Source organism: Rousettus aegyptiacus, unplaced genomic scaffold (genome assembly GCF_014176215.1).
Source record: "Rousettus aegyptiacus isolate mRouAeg1 unplaced genomic scaffold, mRouAeg1.p scaffold_m13_p_5, whole genome shotgun sequence".
In the NCBI taxonomy this organism is placed as follows: Eukaryota; Metazoa; Chordata; class Mammalia; order Chiroptera; family Pteropodidae; genus Rousettus; species Rousettus aegyptiacus.
Window position 1 is genome coordinate 27,436,478 of NW_023416308.1, and position 8,661 is coordinate 27,445,138.

An 8,661-nucleotide genomic window follows, 5' to 3' on the forward strand; every position below is an offset into this window, starting at 1 on the left:
GGGCCAAGTTAGAGCTTTGTCTGCTTGTTTGCACTTCAGACATGAGAAGGAAGCGTGGGTGATAGTCATACACAGCAGCATTTTTATCACAGCTTAACTACTTATTTGCCTAGTGACCTTTGGCAAGTTACTTAACTTTTCAAAGCTTTCAATTCTCCATCTATGAAACAACGTTTAAAATATCCTAAAGTTAAGGAACCTAGAACACTGCAGGTGTTCCATAAACGCATTTTGCTCTTTCTCTGGAGTGACCTTTGATAACTTTTGTCTTTCAGCATCTTTCTGAAAATAAAAATGAAATGAATAGCTATTCTTCTCATGCCACCTTTTAGAGTTAGAAGGAAAAAATTGCCTGGCCAGAGCACATTTTTTTTTTTTTTATTACTGATTATGTCACTGACTCACTGCATATCCTTAATCCAGTCAATTTTCTGCTCCCTGACTCAATTCCCTCATATGTGAAAAAAAATCCCCACCTCTACCACCCTCAGTTCAACTGAATAAAAGTCCTCTGAAGCCTCAACCAAATCGGGCCAACACTGGGTCTCACATCTTCTCTTATGTACAAATAATTTACACATGCTTCTCATATTAGGGGGTGTTAGATTCCTAATACTGAGTGTTGCACTAACAGACAATGTCAGTTAGAGTTTACTAAGTACGACTTTTGTAATAAAGATTAGACCCAGATAATCCCTGCCCACAACATGATTACTATCTAATCCTGTCAGAATCAGGGGTTACTTTCCTCTTTTGAATCACAAGGAATCCTTATTACATGCAAAATAAAAACCTGAGAAGCCTATCAGAAATACCACCACATGTGCCCCCAGCACATAACAGGGTTGCAGGGCAGCGAGTTCACCTCACTTTGGTTTAGGTGCTGACATCTGTGGGACTGCCTGTGAGCTCAGGGGCAGAGACATTTTAAGAGCAGAAAAGTGGCTTACAAAAAATATTTATGTATTTATATTCATCATTGCTTTATCATGGAACCTGGCTCAGTACAAGTGCTTAGTACATGTGAAGTTTTTCTTGATTATTCTTAGCAAGGGAGAAATAGACAAGGGTGGAAATAAACAATCAAAATAAAAAAGATAAAGCAAGAAATCTATCAGAAGTTTTTCTGGGCCCATTTCTGTGTCTGAAATATACCTTGGACCCTTCTGGAAATTCAGCCGGATGCTGGGTGCACACTGGCAGCATGGGCGAGCCCCCCGTGGAGGAGTATAGGGCTCACCCCCCAGCTCTGTGCAGAGCACATTAGGCACACCAGACCGCTTGCAGCCCTGATGGCTGATCTTATCGGACCTTGTCGAGGAGGTGAAGTGCATGTGTCGAGGGCTTCGTGCCTGTTCATCATTGTGGTCGCCCTGAAGTGGAGCAGGCAAAGTAACACTTGAAGCCATTTTTGCAGAGAACTGCACAAACAGCAGCGGCTGTTGAGAGTCAGTGGTTCCATTTCAGATCGAGAAAACACCCACAGAATGGCAAAGGCTGCTAAAGAAACACCACAAAACACACAGCAACACACACACACACACACACACACACACACACACACACACAGACACACACACAGACACACAGACACACACCAAAACAAAGTTTAAATTAAAAGCTCCCAGGGGCTAGAGGAAGTGCTTCTGTGCCAACGAAGGAGCCAAAAATGGAGATAAAAGATGGGTTGGATGGCAGAAGAGTTGAGCTCCTGAGGTTATGCTAACGAGGTATGGTGCTACTGGCTTTCTTTGAGAAAGGCAGTCTGAAAGGGGGAAAAAAAAAAAACAACTAACAGTTCTCAGGACTTGAAACTGAGAATTTCTACTTCAGAGAATTAAGAACAATTTCCTTCTGAAGCTGAAGGTAGATGTAGTAAGGAAAGTCCAAAATCAGGCCTTCAAGGAAGCAATGGACCTTTTTAATCTACTAAACAATCAAGCAGGCAGGAACTGACAATTGTTGATAATTCTGACAATTATTTTTGCATGAATAAAGTTTTTGTATAAATATGTTGTATATAAAAGATTTTTTTGTGAAGTAGAAAGACAAATTATGACTCAAGTAAGCCTTCGAAACACTTAAATTTATGCCACATTTACCGCTGTGCCTTCGTCTATTTGGCAAATACAAGAGTGAATGAGATAAACCTGTCTTGTTCTTATATAGTGTTTCATGCAGTAGGGGAAACAGACATTAAGAAAGTAGACATTGAAATACATAATTGAAAATTGCAATCAGTATTTCAAAGAGAGACTGTGTAGTGCTGTGAGAAAAAAAATCTATTTTTATCTAGAAGTTTTAGTTTATCCAATGAACATTTTAAAAGCAGTCATAATGTGTAAAATTGTAGAGATAGAAAGAAATGACTGGAATAATGATCCCTACTAGTAGGAGCCCAAAGCCTTTTAAGGGACTCAAGCATGTTGACACATAAATAATAATATTTGAAAGTAAAAGTGAGAGATTTATTATTATTAAGTTATTTTAAACATTACTTTTTGTTCTAGAAAAGGATGAGAGTAGGCTATATATAGTTGTATTTTTCAGTTATACATGTCTATGAGATTCTTTATAATTAAGCTTAGAAGACAGAGCAGAGCTTCTCAAATTTTAATGCATATCTATGTTTTGCTAAAATATAGGTTCTGGTTTGCTAAAATAATTCTGATACAGTTGGTCTGGAGTGAGCCTTGAGATCTGGCATTTTTGTAACAATTTCACAGATAATAAGGATGCTCTTGACCTGTGGACCACATTTTGAGTAGAAAGGTCTTAAAATAAGGAATCAAATTCTACAACATTATTTTTAATTAGCATTCTTTTATTTAACATAAGTTTACTGAGTACCAACTATGAAGTTGGTTTATACCAAGTGTTAACCAGTCCTTTCCTATTTTTTTTAAAAAAAGTGTTCACAAACTAGAGAACAGCATATAGTTGTTTGGAATCAGGGTAACCATTTTCTCTCTAATATAAATACTCAAAGAATCTGTGGGAGGAATCAACCAAGACACAAATGGCAACATCAAGATTTCTGAATTCTGTGTTGGGTTTGCAAATGGTTTCATTGTGCCAAATCAACATGGACGTAAATTTATATAGCAGAGGTCATTTGGGAACTCAACATGGCTATGTTTTGAGCTCCTAGAACTCTCCGTGAGCAGAGGCCATTCTTAGCACGGAGCACAATTTGCCTTTCTCTCCAACTCGTAGCCTGTTCCCCTCAATGTCCTTCCATTGGCCATCTTGCAGGCAGGCTGCCTAAGAGAGGCTGTGGGTATGCTGTTGTCCCTTCCCACAATGACATTTATCACCCAAATGAAACCTGACACTGGAATTGTCATTTTAGTGAGAAGATGATAAAACTCATTTAACCTTTCCACTCGATAGGCTGATAATTCCCTCTGTGCCTGATGAACCTTGGTAAAGTTTGCCAGAAGAGACTCGAGTTACATGAGGCATGCTGACACATGTCTTTTCTTTTCACATTAGGAGTTCGTTTCTACCCAATCATTTTCAAACTTCGCACAAATGGAATTTTCAAACTCAGATTTGAAGAAAGCACCTTGATTTCCTCTAATTCACATGATGAAGAGCCTCCAAGGCCTTGATAAATGGTGAAAGAAGGTAATATTCAGGGCACATATGAAGCCCTTTCTCCACTGCCTTTCAGACTGTCAGGGAAATAATTGATGTGTCTCCAATGGCAGCAAAAGCTTCACACCACCAACACCCTTTTGTCCTATTGGGAATTAACCCTGTCACTTTGTCTAATTCTCCATTGGTAAGAAGCATTCACTGCCAGAGATTTGTCACTAGTGTGTGATTACTTGCACTTGATGGCAATTGTAATATCTAACGTTCCTCAAATGAGGGACACTGTCGAGAAGGTACAAAACAGTGGTATATTAAAAAAGAAAAAAAACACTTGCTCTTCATTCTCTAACTCCAAGTGAACTGCTGTCTACATTATCTGAACTATCTGATTCAAGTCTGATTCTTGGTAACAGGAATAGCTAGTCAGAGATTTGAGAAACCATGTGAATGAAATGCTTCCCGTTATGCTGTGGTTCATTTATGTCGAAAATATGTTATGAATATTTCCCATGGGAAGATACTGTTATAAACCTATCCATTGTTTCAGGAAAAAGTTATTCAGTAAAGAAAGGGCAGTTAAGAGAAGATGTAGAAGATATCAAATACAAAAACAAACCAACAAAAAGGGTGACAAAGTAAGAAAAGCCTTGGGTTGGGGGCATTTATCTTTAATCCTCGTTCTATCCTTACATGGCTGTGAGAATTTGAGCTGGACTGAACTAGCTCCTAATGTTCCTCATTTGTAATTAAGAGAACTGGGCCCTTGATAAAGCTAATGTTTTATGGTTTCATGTGATTAAAACTTTCCCATCTTCCAAGGAAATTGTAGTCTCCCAATCCTTCCTCTTGCAGGTGATTTCTGGCTTGCTACTAAACCACTCAGCATGAGAGAACCCAGGGAAACAGTGTGAACTTCATCACCAGTTTTCTCAAAATCCGTTTGTCTGTCATTGCTTCACAAACCAAGTGATAACCTTACACAATCAAAAAAGTACATCTAGATATCTCTAAGTATCTACAGAGGGCATACTTCTTCTGCTTTAAGAGAACAAAAACTAACAAGATGACCAAGGTGAAAATAAAATTACATCTTGCCATTTATATTCTGAAATACATTTGAACACTGGGGCAAAGCAGCTTAAGTAAAACATCTAATTTTCATCTGTGTCATTTTTGCTTTCTGAGTTTACCAGGGTAGTCATAGAAAGGACATAGTCATAATACAAAACTAGATTCAAATTGTGTCTGCTCTATCTCATTTAACTTTCATAATAATTTTATAATGTACGTTATGTCCTCCGATTTATAGATAAAGAAACTGAGCTTAGAAAGTTTAAATTAATTCTCAAATATCATGCTGTATATATGTAATAGGCAGAATTTGAACCCAGATCTAACTATTGCTATTCAACCTTAGATATCTGTCTGAGCTTATTATTATGCATCAATAATACCTAAATCGTTTTTCAGAGAGGTTCGAATGACATGTGTATAAAATGTTTAACTCAGAGCCTGTGCCATTAGAGGTACTCAAACTTCATTGCTTTCACAAGTACAAGGAGACACAGGTCTGTAGCACAAGATTTAGAAATAGACATTTTTACTACATGATGGGAAAGAAAAAGAGCATTGATGAAGCAGCTGGATGAACTCTCCTAAGACCTTTCTCCAAGTAAGTTATCTTTCCCAGGTTCCTGTTATTACTGTGCTTAGGAAGCAGATATGGACCGAGAAGGGTGGGCCAGGCCCCATGGTCACTCTGCAGCCTTGCTTGTGTTGGGTCAGCATGCTAGTGCTCGTGCCTCTGCATAGGAGGTGAGCACCCTTTCTGCAATCTTGGCAGGAAATGCACCCCCCATCCCTGCCACTCTCTCCAGGAGTCATGGGTGATGAAGATGTTTCCTGCCATTCTGTACAGGACAGAGAGTCATTTAACCCCGGTTTCACTATCAGAGGAATAGCCGGCAACTGGACCTCCGCCCCTGAGAGTGAACAAGCAGCCAGGACTAGCCCTTTGGCATACCCTGCCTTGGTTGCAAGGCAGCAAGCAAACCTGTCACCTTCCTGTTTTATCTACACATGGTGTTTGCTTCCTTTGACGTGGATTCTTACACTCAGGGTAGGAGGGATTTCTCGAAAAACAACATTTGTTGTATGCCACTAGTTCCCTGTCTCCCCACCCCTTTTCTTTCCTTTTCAAGGCTCCAGGAATTGCTAAATGGCACGTCCTGAACACCCCACACTCTTGGCTAAAAATACCAGAGCATGTGCTTATCTTCATCAGTGCTTCCTCTCCAGGGGTTTTACAGACGCTATCTCATTTATCCTTAAAAACACCCTGCAAGGTCGGATGTGGTCCAATAACACTATTCCAGAAAGGTAAGAAAGGCTTTAAGAGGAAAGGTCAGCTTTTGAGGTTCTATTCTGAGGCCCAGCAGACAAGTCCAGGACTTTAGTTTTTCAGCTTAAAATTCCAATCCTTCTGCATATCCCCCCCTGGAAGTGTGGGAGTCCATATAAAGCAAATATAAACCCAAGACTCCTGAAACATAGGAAAAGGCCAGGTTCAGATGAATTTGGACCCTCTGGGTTGCTTCTTTTAGGTGCCTTGCTTTCGTAACATCTTTAAGAACTGGAGATCCCCGGCCTTTAGTCATCTCTTTAATTCGCTCTGCATATCCTCCCTGATTTACCTCATCTGCTACCATGGTTTTAACTGACCCTATATAAACTGATGGAAACTTCCAATTTTCCATCTTTCTCACCTTCCCTTCAGAGTCGAATATATAATTACTACCTGCTAGAAGTTTTACATGAATTTGTCACATGCACTTCAACAATAGTGTCCCAAACAGAGCACCTCATATTCTTTGTCACTTTGTACATCTTCATATATTTTCTATATCAGGCCTAGAAATAATGACCCCAAAATAAAGTCCCCAAAACCTGGGACTCATGGCAGAGTCCACCCTTTCTCTTCTTACCGCATGTGAATGGTTATTGAGCTGGACCTTCTAGGGGCTCCACCAGACCCACTCCCCTCTCCCACGTGCTTGCCCAAGGAGACTGATTTATACACATAAACCATGGCACTCCCTAGCCCTCTGGCTGCCAGTTGGCCTTTGGTGAGCACTAGCAGGATATTGGAAGGAGGCACAAGAGTGAGGGTGCTGTATTTATTTCTCCACTTTCCCCCTGTGGGATCACCATGGACTGGCGGTAGCCTGGACATAGACCAGGTTCTACCAGGCATCCCTTTCCATACAGCCTCTTCTAGATTCTCTCCTGCTGCCCATCAGGCTTGGAGGTGGTAAAGTCTTCTGCCTCCTGATGTTACCAATCCCATGGCACTTTCAATCTCAGCTGCTTTTCTTAGGCCTCACCCACACATCTACAAATAGTCCCCATAATGAGATTATTACCACACCTGGCTAGAGTGTACTATCTCTTTCCTGATGGGACCCCAAATAATATAGGCCCCAGTTTTTATCTTCCCATCCAATTCAGATGACTGTATTTTAAGCCTCCAATACATCTGAATTGCTTACCATGTTACTTCCAAATCTGTCATTCTGTAGTTCCCAGCCATTGTTCAAACTGTCAACCTGTCTTTTCTAAAATGCCCTTGTTAATTACCTTGATCCTGCACTAGTTCATCAAAGGCTCTCAGTGCCCTTCTGCACACTATTTACTTACTTGTCATCCTTTTATATTCCTAGAGTAAGTCCTTTATCTCTACTTCCAGGGCATCCGGCCATCAATAAATATTTATTAAATAAATGAGTATTGAATGGGACTTTAGGTCTTAAGGGAAATATAGCTATTTCCTTTCACAATATTATTTTCTATTAGAGTGCAATTTCTTGTCCTACCGAATGAATTTCATAGTTATGAGAATAGAAACACCTGGGTATAATGTAATGCCTTCCTATCGTGCAGAATTCTGATAGCATGATGAAAAACAACGACTTTAAGCTAGATTTCTGATTTCTCTACTAGTTCTGTGACCTTTGACAATTCACTTAACATTTTATACCTCAGTTTACTACTGCATAAAATGAAGATAGTAATATCATCTAATTTATAGGTTTGCCACAAGGATTAAAGAAATTAACACCTACTCACCACTAAGAACAGTACCTGGCACATGATGAGTACCTCTTATTTCTTAATCTGTCCTTTGTTCACCAATATTATCTTGTGGTGTCTGTCTGTTTGTAGCCTGTTTAGCTTACCCTTTCATAAAAACCGTCCTCTACTTCAAAACCTTTTAATACCAAAAACCATTTTAACACCTAGCAATTATGACCATGAGTACCTCACCATAAGTTGTCACTGGCTGCCACTTTCCATGAATACTGCTGAAGGCATTCTTCAAAAATTATCTTCTTTTCCATTGAATAGCTTGCCAGCAATGAGGAAACAAAGAGTACAGGTACTTAGAATGTCTTTGTATGTATTTTTTGTTATTTCCTCATGATCTTTTCCAAAACAAAAAAAAAAATACTTTCTCCAACAACACTGAGCCTGTTTCTCCCTCTCTTTCTCCTCCTCTTTTTCTTTTTTTGAAGAGACTCACTTCACATCTACTTTCCTTACAGAGATTGACAGAGAAACATAAATTTGGAATTTTAAAAGCAAACTTACCAAAACAAAGATTTCTTAAGCTGATTATAAAATGTTTATAATTATAATTACAATTTAAGAAAAGTAGAAAAAATATAAAGAAACAGATAGAAAACTCACATTCTACCATCCTAAAAACATCACCGCTGATATTTAATAGCCTTGTTTATAGACTTTGTAAGATTTATATGTACTTTTTTATAGTTAAGAATATATTCTGTATATATTTATATATACTATCCTCCATTTTTCCATTTTATTATCCATTATACATTATTTTCAAATAAGAGTCACTGATCCAAACTATAAGTAAAAGTACTTTTAATGATACCAGTAATTTAATTAATGTAATGGTATCATAATATTCTATTATTTTCATGTTTGTAATTAAATTAAATATCTCCCCTTATTAGAAAAGTCATTTTCTACTTTTTA

At 38.6% G+C, this 8,661-nt stretch overlaps 1 long non-coding RNA gene across 2 annotated transcripts; it reads left to right on the top strand.

Annotated features, from left to right (window-relative positions):
- Nucleotides 1–1,603: 1,603 nt before the first annotated feature.
- Nucleotides 1,604–4,901, top strand: LOC107507808. 2 transcript variants are annotated; one of them, XR_001596209.2, is made up of 3 exons: nt 1,604–1,730; nt 3,496–3,630; nt 4,453–4,901. It is a non-coding gene; the product is annotated as an uncharacterized LOC107507808 (long non-coding RNA). The 2 variants fall into 2 exon arrangements; XR_001596208.2 differs by lacking the exon at nt 4,453–4,901 and having other exon boundaries at nt 3,496–3,949.
- Nucleotides 4,902–8,661: the final 3,760 nt, after the last annotated feature.